The sequence below is a fragment of the Colius striatus genome, chromosome 3, assembly GCF_028858725.1.
Source record: "Colius striatus isolate bColStr4 chromosome 3, bColStr4.1.hap1, whole genome shotgun sequence".
In the NCBI taxonomy this organism is placed as follows: domain Eukaryota; kingdom Metazoa; phylum Chordata; class Aves; order Coliiformes; family Coliidae; genus Colius; species Colius striatus.
The window spans coordinates 91135973-91149103 of NC_084761.1; positions in this window are offsets into that span (position 1 = coordinate 91135973).

Consider the following 13131-nt stretch of genomic DNA (forward strand, 5'->3'; position numbering starts at 1 on the left):
GTTACACTTCACACATGGGTGCTTATGCAAACTGTCCCTGTCTCAGGAAAGACCTGCAGACCTGTAATATATTAATAGTGCCACCTTATACTCTTTACTGTATCACGCTTCAAAAGCTGAGAGTTAAAGAGCAACCTTATACCTTGAGGAGGTCTAGGCTTTCTGCCATTTGTATCCAGAGGACCAGAGACATGAGAAAACCACTAGAAATTATCATGTTTATGCACTGATCACTCACTGAGAGTCCCAGTAGAAGCACTCAATGGCTTCACAGTCATTGTGATATAAAAAGTCAAGAATCTGAAGGAACCCTACAAAAAGGCTGTTGGCTGGAGTTTTGAGGCAAAACAACCCCCACTCACCCATCAGGAAAAGAGAGGAACTGATTTTATCTTGCTGTTTTTAAGGAGGGAAGAAGTGCATTGATTTATGGTGCAGTGCTGTGCTTAACCTCCCAGGGCTGAGGGCATCCCGTTATGTTTTAAAGGTCAGGACCACACCGTTATCAATATGGGACAGTGGTGGGGAACAGCAAGACACATCCTTCCAGATGTAAATCCTTCCTTTTCCTACCAGGAAATTCCGCTAAGCCTCTTTGGAGCCAGAATTCCTTCTACCCATCTCAGCATACATCTTCCACACATTTCATGAACTGTTTTAACATATCTTCCAAGAGTAGGATTTTTATCCATTTATCTCATATGCTCAGCACCAGCACAGCCACACACTTTCCCAAAGCAGTCACTGGAGCCACATCATGCTAGAGAAGCAGGGAAATACCTGGACCTCAGGCCTGCTAGAAATATTTACAGGGATGTGGGTTTGTATCTCCCTCTGCACTTTTCTGTTATTTCTAGGGAAGCATATCTAGCTTGTTGGTGTAGAGCTGTGTATAGCTGCTTAGTGCACAGAATGGACCATGGTATGAAGATGCATCAGGACTGAGTAATGAATCATATCTTGTTCAGAGGATCTTGGCTCTTTTGTTGCAGAAAGTGAATGCAATGACAGCAGGGAGAGTTTTAAAAAAAAGTGGTTGCTGGCTAAATCATTTGTGTGGTGCTCAGAAGGACTGGATTCTATTTTTGTCTTTCACACAGACTACTAAATTAGCTGCTTAAAAAGACCCCATTTTTGACGGGTAGCCATGAACTGGGTGCAGTGTTTTGCTGGATGCCTACATTGTAACCTTGTGCTTTTATGGCTAAAAACATAGCTGCAACGTAATGTAATTAGTTGTAATGCTATCTTCTCCTTACTTTATGGGGATGTTATCATAATCCAGTGAATTCTGTTGGTGGAACTCTCGGCTCCTACGCTGTTGCATATCACTGAAAAGTCCTTACTCTGTCTTCATAGCAGGATTAGAAGAGTAAGTAGTAAGGCACGGGTACCACGTGGAGTATCAAAGAGAGTACAAAGTACTGTGCAGTTGCTCATTAAGTGACAACCATCCTTTCTGTGCATTGAGTGGGCTCATGTCATTAATGACTACCTTGCGATCCAATGCAAGGGGAGGCAAATCAAAGTTCTTCAAACAACATGAATTCTGGCATTTTCTAACTTCAAAATGGTTGACTTTGCAAACTTAAAAGCTTTTAAGTGATTTTCTAATGTAAAATAAAGCAGAAAGGACCATAAAAGGAATCACAGAAGATTAAAAGTGCTTTAAGACTGACATTTTTGAGACTTTGCTCCTGATTATTGAGGATTAGTTCAACACATACATTTATCAGACCAAGCTTTATCATAATATTAGAATTGTAAAAAAGTCCATAGGGTTCTGAACTAGTTGACCTAAGCTACTGTCAAACAATAATGAGGCAGTGTGCAGCTCTGTGTGTATAAACAGACTGAAGATAATAACATGAGAGCATTTAAAGAGGTAGGTAAAGCGTAAATTAATGCACAGTACTTTGCTGGTTTGGCTAATCATTCCCTCTGGAACACTACACTGATGAAATTATGGCAATACCTAACATATTTGAGCATCTGTGTCCCATGCTTCAGCGCATAAAGTTGACACACTTGGCCCTGGGCCTGTGTCACTGCAGTAGGTTGGTCTTACAGGTCCTTCTCTGTCTTCATCAGGATACAGGTCATCTGAGCTGTCAGTAACAGATTCTGCTTCTTAAATTCAATCCCAAGGTCAGCCAAGAGGATAGGATCACACTTGTAAATCAGCTATTAGAATGCAAAGGATTTCTGGTTTTACACAGAAGACCTCACTCTGTTCCCATGTTCATCTGTCCTCATATCTCACATAACTGCCCCAAATACATTCTCCAAAGACCTTTAATTTAATTTCTAAAAAAATGCAACAATTTTGTCATCTCTGCACTTGCTGAATTGTCCTGAGCTTCCTCCCTGGATTCCTGCAAGCTCTCCTGAAAAGCTGGTTCTAGAATCAATTTTGTAAAGGTTTGGATGTGAACCATCAGGACCTTTAGCACTTCATCTGTGAACATTTTAACAGTGAAAAAGCAAATAGCCAGTGACAGTAAAATAAAAAAAAAACTTAAATCCACCATTGTTTTTGTGTTCATCACCACCCCATTCTTGGCTAGGATCAGCCTTCCCTTTGCTTACTCATTCCCTGTTCTGCTTTTTCCTGCCATGTTGTCAAGCATGCAAAGAACTGGTTTATCCCTGCCCCACCAGCATCAGCACTTTACCATGTTATCTCCCCAGTTACTGTGGAAAGGCTCTCTGTAGCCTGCAGGTTAGGACTGTGATATTTCTATTTCAGTATCAAGGCTTGCATTTTAAGTGCTAGGATTAAAGAAAGATCATAGAATCATAGAATCATAGAATGGTAGGGGTTGGAAGGCACTTTTAGAGATCATCTAGTCCAACCCCCCTGCAGAAGCAGAGTCACCTAGATCAGGTCGCATAGGAACGTGTCCAGACGGGTCTTGAAGACCTCCAAGGAAGGAGACTCCACAACCCCTCTGGGCAGCCTGTGCCAGGGCTCCCTCCCCCTCACAGGGAAATAGCTTTTTCTTATGTTTAAGTGGAACTTTTTGTGTTCCAGCTTCATCCCATTACCCCTTGTCCAGTTGCTAGCTACTATGGAAAAAAGGGATGTCCCAATCTCCTGACATCCACCCTTTAGGTATTTATAAATGTTAATAAGATCTCCTCTCAGTCTCCTCTTCTCCAGACTAAACAGCCCCAGTTCCCGCAGCCTTTCCTCGTATGAAAGATGTTCCAGTCCCCTGATCATCTTGGTGGCCCTGTGCTGGACTCTCTCCAGCAGTTCCCTGTCCCTCTTGAGCTGAGGAGCCCAGAACTGGACGCAGGGCTCCAGATGAGGCCTCACCAGGGCAGAGTAGAAGGGGAGAAGAACCTCCCTTGACCTGCTGGCCACACTCTTCTTGATGCATCCCAGGATGCCACTGGCCTTCTTGGCCACGAGGGCACATTGCTGGCTCAAGATCTTTACAAGGTATCTGGCAGCTTTGCATTTGACAGCTTGTAAAGAAGCTGGGTACCTATTTCAGTGATGGAGTTATTTTCCTTGTTCTGTATCATTTGATGTGTAATTAAGATAGAATTTCACTACTGGGCTTCCTGTATGTCAGTGTACAATCTATTCCATTTAGTCACAGTAGATTACACACTCATCATTATCCTATGAAACACGGTACAGTACCAGTGAGTCAATTACACCTGATGGTCAGATTGCTCTATATTCAATGTCTTCCTATTATGCCTGATCTTCTTGACAATAAAACTACTGATTTTTTTAGAGTAGGATTTCAAAAGATTTTAAGAAAGAACATGAAACTTGCCATCATTAACTTTTTCTAAAACATTTACTGAAGTTAAAAGTATTTCTTGTAATTACTGGGGTTTGTTAACTTCCTCCTTGTTTTTCTCTTCCCTCTTTTGCTCTTCTCACTCTCCTCCCCCATCAGTTTGAAAATCTAAGTCCATAATGTCACCTTTGGAAAAGGTTTTGAGACGTGTTAGATAGAATTCTCTTCTATGTAACTGTCAATACAATCCATTTCAAAACACCTTCCTTCAAGCTAATCAATACCAGCCAACAGTAAAAAAAGAGACTAACAGATTATGATAGACTTAAACATCACACATTAAAAAACCTGAAAATCAGGAAGAGTACAACATTTTTTTTTACTCCAGCTTTTTCCTCCTTGTTTTAGCTCTGTTAGATTTCAGAAGAGGGAAAATGTGGAGTAAGAATCACCCATTAGAAGCTGGAGAATTGAGTTAAAGACCTGCCTTATCTAGTTTTCTTACCAGGCCCTAAGCACATAATTTCATTGTGGTGGGCTGACCCTGGCTGGATGCCAGGTGTGCATCAAAGCCTCTCTTATCACTTCACTCCTCAGCTGATATTTCTCCCCTCAGTTGAGAGAAAATATAACAAAAGGCTCCCAGGCTGAGATAAGGGGAGGGAGATCACTCACCAATTACCCTTCTAGGCAAAACAGACTCAACTTGGGCAAATCAACTTATTACTAATCAAATCAGAGTAGGATAATGAGAAATAAAAACTAAATCTTAAAACACCCTCCTCCCATCTCTCCCTTCTTCCCAGGCTTAACTTTACTCATGATTTTTTCCACTTTCTCCCTCACAGTGGTGCAGGGGGACAGGGAAAGGAGGTTCTGGTCAGTTCATCACATGTTGTCTCTGGCACTTCTTTCTCTTGGGGAGGCCTCCTCACACTTACCCTGCTACAGTGTGAGGTCCTTCCCATGGGAGATGGTCCTCTATGAACTTCTCCAACACAGGTTCATTCCACAGGCTGCAGCTCTTCACAAACCACCCCAACATGAGTACCCCACAGAGCCACGAGTCCTGACAGCAAACTTGCTGTGCCACGGGCTCCTCTGTCCACAGGTCCATAGGCCCTGCCATGAACTTGCTTCAGCGCAAGCTTCCCATGGGGTCACAATCTGGGGTTCTACCAGAGTCCCACCAGTTATTGTTACACTTCTGAAGGTAATCCAACCATGCTGGGAAAATCTGTGCTGAAAAAAAGGTATATGATTTATTAGCTGAAATCAGACCAAATACCAGGACTCTAAGATTGAAAGCTTGTTTATTTTTCCAAACTAATAAAATATAATGATGTCTTCCTACAAGCTTAACATTTCTTGTAGATTACAGAACTATTACTTTAAAAGCAAAGCACTTAACAAGAAACACTTTAGTATTGTTGATAAATATTAACAAACAAATGGCCATACGAAACATCATAATAAAACATGTCCATCTGGAACCCTTTCTTTACCAATACAGCCTAAGAAAACTGTAAAAAGACTAGAAAATCAATAGTAGTTTTCACTATTCTTTACATAGCTCTAACACTGTGTAATGTTAGCAAATCTCCCTGGCTTCTTTGCATTTTTCTCACAGCAAAGAGCAGAAATAAAAAACTATGAAGGGTCATTTTAAAAACATAGAAATGTGTGCAGAAAATTCACTGGCATGAAAAACGTTGAGATGCTTTTAGTTCATTTTATCTTTAAGTGACTATAGTTCAAGTTCACAGTAGCACTTAATCTATGAAGGATGTTTGTTTTCTGTTTGATTTCAGACTCTTCAGTTACGCATATCTTGTCAATGCACTTTGGAGGCCTCTATATTTTTTTTCCACTATAATCTGTGTTTTTCAAAAAGACCAATTTTCAAAGCAGTATCTGCATTAACACTGGAGATGTTAATTGCTAGGCACTAACTGACATTTACTGTTTATTCAGACAAGCTGGAAAGCGCGTGTGCATTGGAAATTTATTGTGGGTGAATCTGTATAATTTTATGATTCACGATTTGCATCAAATGATGTTTTGTTGTGTATGAATTCTCTGGCTTTATATGCACCACTATTAAAACTTCAATACAAAATGTATTACTTAAACAACATCCAATAGCTCAAGCACATCTTACTGAAACACTACCCTGGAGCCATCGTTCTTCAATTGCTAAGTGCTAAGCACTGATAAGAAAACATGACTTTGCTGGCTACTCAGACTGTCCTTTGCATCACACTTAGCAACTGCTTCTACAGCCTGGACTGCTGGTGTTCCATCATCTGACACATTCCTGTACCAACAGACCTGTGTCTGCACAGCCAAGCTCATAGTCTGGTACTCAGCTGCTGATTTCATTGTCCTCAGAAAAGAAGTGCATGTCATCTGCTGGAATTCTGCCCAGCAAACTGCACACATACAGAACCAAATATCAACAAATGAAGGAAACGATTGGTACATAAGCAAATGCTGCCATAAAGAATCTCTCTTTCAATTATAAGAGTCAGAAATACAACAGCAGAAACTCTGGAAAGCTCACTGGGTCAGGAGCTACCACTAAAAGCAGGGATTTTTGTCTATGGGAGCTATCAAGTTCTATATTCAAGTACTTCTATCTTCTGTGGCTACCAATATTGACACTGGCCAGGATCCAGAGCAAGCAGAGATGGACTGTGAAATCCAGGTTCTCCATTGATTCATAAATACAGAAGAAGTTTCAGGCCCAGGTACTTCCATCCCCTAAATCTCACCTAGAACATCCAGCTTTCTCACAGGTGGAGTCTCTTGAACAGTGGAAGAAGGTACATAGAATATAATATGACTTTATGGTAAGATTTAGATATCATCATTCCTGACTGGATATTTTAGTGTGTCCTTTCTATGACTCTGAGGGTTGTAAATCTTTTCCAAGTTCTCAGTGTGGGATCTATGCAAAAAAAAAAAGCCTAGAAATTTTCTGTTATCTTCTACTTTAATTTATATAGTGATACAAAAATGGTCTTTTTTGAGAAAGCATGGGCTGGGCCACCAGTCTTGTCAGATGGCTGGAAAATGGGCTGGACTAACAGGCTTTTCTGGTAAAATCAAGTGGTTGACATGTTGCTAGTGAATAGCTGTGTTGAACATCTTCATCTAGAGGCCCAAATAATGACACAGAAGGTACCCTGTGCAAATTTATGGACACTAAATTAAGGAATAGCTGATATGAAGACTAGTAGAAATTAATCCAGAAAGAACTAGATAAATTTGAGGATTGGGCCAACAGATACCTCAAGCTCAACACGGAGTTGCTCCAGGCACCAAGACAGGGAGGAAACAGCTCACAAAAAGGACCAGGGCATCAAGGTGATGTCAGGCTGAGCAAGAGCCCATTCAAGTGCACTCTCCTTGCAAATAAAGCAAACTGCCCCCTGGACTCCATTGAGAGGCTGACACATTGTACTTTATTGTTTATTAAGTATGTAGAGAAAGAAAAAGAGCATTTTTTCATTAAAATGGGTGTAATGGGAAATTAGTAGCAATGCTTGCCACAGCAGTGAGTTTCTGGAATAGTTTTCTGCCTTCAGTAGCAGGGTAAAACAATCAAGCTAGCTGCAAAATGGAATTCAATAGTTTATAAAAAGAACAACATAATAATGTTGCATGTGACAGCAAGTGCTGATGTAGGAGGTCTCATCCAGTCCTACATTCTTGAATTTGGCATGCATAGTGACAAAAAAGAAATGAAGATAAAGAATAGTTTTGGAAATGTAATAAAGAGGGAGAGAAAAGGGGAAAACAATCTTCCTCTAAAATGTAGCAACTTTCTTGTCAGAGATCCCAGCATTGTCTCAACATGGCCTGATTCCACTGTCTTTAGTACCCCTCACTTCTATGGTTTGTTAGAAGCAGTAATACTTCTAGCAAAATAGCAATACCATGTTTTATATAGTGTATGCCAGGAGATGTTAAGCAACTGATGATCCTCAATGATTCCCTTGAACCCCTTATCTACAAAGCAAGGCCTTTATACCATTTGGTCATATGAGAAACAAACAGAGACGATTTGAGGCCCTACACATGCATTACTTAGAAAGGACAAGTTTATTGTGTGCAACACTTTGTGGTTTAGATCTTAGTGGGTTTTTTAAACCCCTAATGGTTTTTAATTATGCACACTGTTACCCCTCATTAATGATATTAGTACTGTTCACAGTGACTGTGTTCTTGTTTGTTAAAAAAGTAATTGAGGAGGTAATTGAGCTCTGCATTCATAGCTTTATGTTTTAAATAACTATTTAAATGCCTCACTTTGTTACAGTAATACACTCAAACATTAAATAAACTCAAGAGTGAAAGAGAGGCAGCATAAGAGGTGGCAAAGGCAAGTGCTGCTATATCAGTGGAAGCAGCAGCAATGGCTCTAAGTAGAGATGTCCGGAAAAAGCCAGGCCCACCAGCCACACCTTTCTGATAAGCTCTGAGGTCAAACACAGGAAGCAAATAAGACTTGAGTGAAATCTGGAAGTCCCATTAATCATCCCATATGCCCTGCTAGCTAAGAATGCAGCACCTAATGGTAGAGGCAATGTAGGCCCACTGTTGAATGATGTGGGTGCCCTGGTGACAGAGGATACAGAGAAGGCAGAGTTACTGAATGCCTTCTTTGCCTCTGTCTATACTGCTGGAGGCTGTCCTCAGGAATATATCATATATCAGCATCTGAGAAAGAATCACCCCATGTACCAGTACAGGTTGGGGAGTGAACTCTTAGAGAGTAATGCAGGGGAAAGGGACCTGGGAGTCTTGGTTGGCAGCAGGACGAGCATGAGCCAGCAATGTGCCCTCGTGGCCAAGAAAGCCAATGGCATCCTGGGGTGGATTAGGACTGTGGGCAGTAGGTCAAGAGAGGTTCTTCCCCTTCTACTCTGTCCTTGTGAGACTGCATCTGGAATATTGTGTCCAGTTCTGGGCCCCTCAGTTCAAGACGGATATGGAGCTGCTGGAGAGAGTTCAGTGCAGGGCCACAAAGATGATGAAGAGAGTGAAGAATCTTCCTTATGATGAAAGGCTGAGGGAGCTGGGGCTCTTTAGCTTGGAGGAGACCAAGGGGTGACCTCATTAATGTTTACAAATATGTAAATGGTGGGTGTCAGGAGGATGGAGCCAGGCTCTTCTCAATGATAGCCAGTGATAGGACAAGGGGCAATGGGTACAAGCTGGAACAGAAGAGGTTCCAAAGAAATACAAGGAAGAATTTCTTCTCTGTGAGGGTGAGAGAACACTGGAACAGTCTGCCCAGGTGGGTTGTGGAGTCTCCTTCTCTGAAGACATTCAAAACCCACCTGGATGAGTTTCTGTGTGACCTACTCCAGGTGGTCCTGCTCTGGCAGGATTGGACTGGATGATCTTTTGAGATCCCTTCCAACCCTTAAGATTCTGTGACTCTGTGATTCTGCAAAAGTAGAAAGGCAGCTTCCAAACAGATGGCTGTTCCCTCAAGGACGAACTCTGTCACATAGGCATGCACTCTGCAAAGACCTCAAAGAAATCGTTTCAATGCTGCTGATAACCTTTCATTTTCAGGCCCCATCAGCCACTAATATATGTCAGAGCCCAAGAGTGGCAGTGTATCAAATGAAACTGCCCTAGAGCAGGATAGGAAGGAAATGACTGGTTGGAGTTCTACCTCTCACTCTTCATGGGCCTTTACCATTTTAGGTCTGCAGTCACTAAACCATTTTGAAGTTTATTTGGGGAAAAAATAATCACAGAATCATGTGACTGAAGTCATAAAAGGGTATGTCAACAGTGTAAGCATAAACCTGGACATGGGCTGCCAGGTGGAGCACCACTGTAATAACTACTGCCCATCATGCCATGCTAATTCACAGGAGAAAAGGTATTCAGGACACATTTTTCAAAGCTTTTATCTTTATTTATCTTTATTGCTGACAGAATAGAGTTATGTCGGTTTCAAGACACTTTGCCTGCCAGGGAAGGTATCTGGCTATGTCACAGGTGACACAAGAGGCTTCACATGTAACTTGAGGAAGTCAGATAATCCAGTTTTGTTTGAGTAAATTCTCAGCCTGTGTTTTCTGCCAGATCCCATCGCTGCAGCAGAGTTTTAGGACCCATCAAATAAACTCCTATACAAAATGATACACCCACACAAAATGAAAATGCATAAACTCATCATAAGCAGCATTACATAAATGATTGACAGGTATTAAAACTGACAGTAAATACCACTTTACAAAATTAACTGCTGCTTAAGGATGATTTAGTTGTGTATGCAAAGGTAGTGAAATGGATTTCCCTTAAAATTATGTGCACCTTAGACCCACTGACAAACCTCTGTTGCCAGTTAACATAAAGGATATCAGCATGTTACTACAAGCAGCTACTCCATTGGTGCCCCTGACAGCTCTAAAGGTTTAATCATGCAGACAACTCATGTGGCAACCTGATACTGCAGGACAAAATTTGACCTCTTAGGTATTCAATCTTAATGGAGATGCTGTGGGGGCAGAAGGGTGTATTATATGGTAATACACAATTGCTTTGGCTACCTTCTCAGGCTGGCCCCTGTCATCATGAATCACAGCCTAAAGCCTCGTTTGCTCAGAAACTGCCATACTTGCCATTGTGGGATGAGATGCCAGTGGGAAGTGAGTGCCACTGCTAATGCTAACATTGTGCTTATTGCATATGCCTCAGTGCTTCCCCAAACACAGTAAAAGCGGCTTTGTTCACTGAGAGCTCAGTGCCAACACCAGTCTGAAAGCTCTGACTACCAGTGTGCCACTCCTTGACTTGGGTGCCCAGCTGAGATACAGTGCTGCTTTCCCCTGAACCAGAAAAACTCCAAGCTCTACCCCTGTAGCATCCCTCTGAGTGTACATAATTATTCTGAGTCTGACAGGAAACACAGCACGCTGCCCTCAGTAGTTCAGCACTAATTCAGCCCAGCATATACATTATTCAATAGATATGAGACAAATCAGATTGAGAAATTCCTGGAACACTGGTTTTGGTGTGAAGAAAAAGTCATATATCTCTCAAAACAATTTTAAAGTGGATTCAAAGAGATTAATCTTTGCCTATATCTGGTTGTCAGTTGAATACTGTTACAACCAAGCAACTGAATCTAGGGTGTCTCCCCTAGTCTTTCTTGCAGCACGCTCCAACTTTTCTCTACAGTTTGATATTCAACATCACCAACTTTGTAGGAAGGACTTGCAGAAGTCTCTTTTGCTTAGAGCAGAAAACATCTGCAGCCAATGAACTGTGTAATGCAACATTATGTGGGATATAAAGGACTTACAGTGAAATTTGAGTATACCCTTTCTAGCTCTGGGAATCCCTGAGGAACAAGCACTTTTGTGTTTGCCATATGAAACTGAAACTACTCGAGCTAAACAACATTTAGGTAACAAAATAAATAAAGCTTTGTTATATTCAAACAGAAAGTTAAGGTACTAGCAACTAGACAGGACAAAAGCATGCTCTTAGAGCTAGATGGCACTTTGTCTTAATCTGCACAGTGTCTTTGTGTCCTTTCAGTTCTCAGCTTATAGGGATAAATGTGCAGGTGACGGGACTGGAGCCAAACTGACTGTGCAAAACCTTGTGTTCCAGATATGTATCACAGAACAGGCTATCTTTTCAAGCCACGCTGAGATGAGAATGTAGAAGTGATTACAGTAGCTCAGACTAGACAGCCATGTAGTTCAGTGATGTAACACTTAACAGTGTCCAAAAATAGATGGAAAGCATAGGGGCAAAGAAAGTACGTAGTAAACATTCCTTTCGCTTCCACCAGCATGCAGTTGGCATTGCCTGAGAAAGTCAGTACCTAATCCCACACAAAGTTTACCAGAACAAAGTTGCCCTTTCAAAATACATTCAGTCCAGGTGAACTAGCAGAGTAAGGCTGTACAACTGTACACTTTGCACTATGGAGTTTTAGAGCATTTATCAAGTCTGATGCTTAAAAAACATTTATGCCGTCTCATGGAACCAGGTTAACTCTCTGTGTTAGCTACTGCATGAAGACAAGCAGCTGCACAAACCATTGCATGCTCTCTGATTTACCTCCTCCAACCCAACTTTAAAGGGAGTTGGTTACTTGTCTCCTCACATTGGAAGGTGAGAACGCTGCTAGTATTCCTTGCTTAACAAGACTTATTAATTTTTGTTATTTTCTGGTAATCTCATGGGTTATAGCTTTTCAAAAGTAGCTGACAGCAGAAAGCAGAGTTAGGGGTGAAATAATAAGCTATGCCTCACCAACAAGTCTTAGAATTTTGTGACACTTGTGCCAGTTTGCAGGTTTTTATTTTCAGAACACTTTCTCATAGCAGAGTTCACAGCCTTAGATTAAATCAGACCTAAACCTACAAGGGGCTAGGTAAGGGATAGGAACACCTGCTCTCCACCTCAGATAATCCAAAGCTCATGTTCCTGCCACAAAACAAATAATTCCAGTGAACTCAATGGGATTTTGCATTACAGTTAAAACAAGTACCTAAGTCTTACCAATAGTGGTACTGACTTCAAATAGCTGGGTATAATTAACGTATGGTACAGGTTATTAGTGACAGTGATGTGTTAATTATGTGTCTAAACTCATAGGATTCCTTTGTAGCTGTTTTTTTTTTTTCCAGTTCACCCCCTATTCTGTTTTCAATTTAATCATTTATTTCAGTCTCCTATTTACATTTTTTTCTGTACAAACTAACAGAGAAACAGTTATTTGTACTGAACATACTGAGATAGAGGTCAACTGAAATTTTGGACAGAACAATTTATGTGCTAGAAGAATTGTCTTAATTCCCATTTTGCTGTTCAAAAATGTCAGCTGACTATATTCACAACTTTTGTCTTAAATCACATTTGGTTTGAGCATATATTGCCAGTAACAACTAAGTGTGTATGCGTGCATTTGCACACACATTTTAAATGATTAGCTGTGGAAAACAATTCCCAATGTACTAATATGTGAGTTATTCACATAGAAACTTTTTGCTTTAAAATACTTCTACAGTAGTAACAGTGTTTCACAGCTCCCAAGAGCTGCAGACACTCAGCATTTTGGGTATTAGTAAAAGTTAGAAACAAAGTGTAACACTGACGATGCCATACTGAGGAAATACAAAGCACTTCAGCAACAATTGCTCTTCTAATGAGGAATGTTGTGAAGACTTAAAAGTGACTTTGTTATGCACTCCTACAACCCCTGTGATTTCAATTACAAAGACACTAAAATGAGCCTTTAAGCCAAACTCTAATCTTCTGGGATTTGGGCAATTGATTAATTTTTTCACAGTTAAATAACAATGAGCTGAATCACGAGGGAATA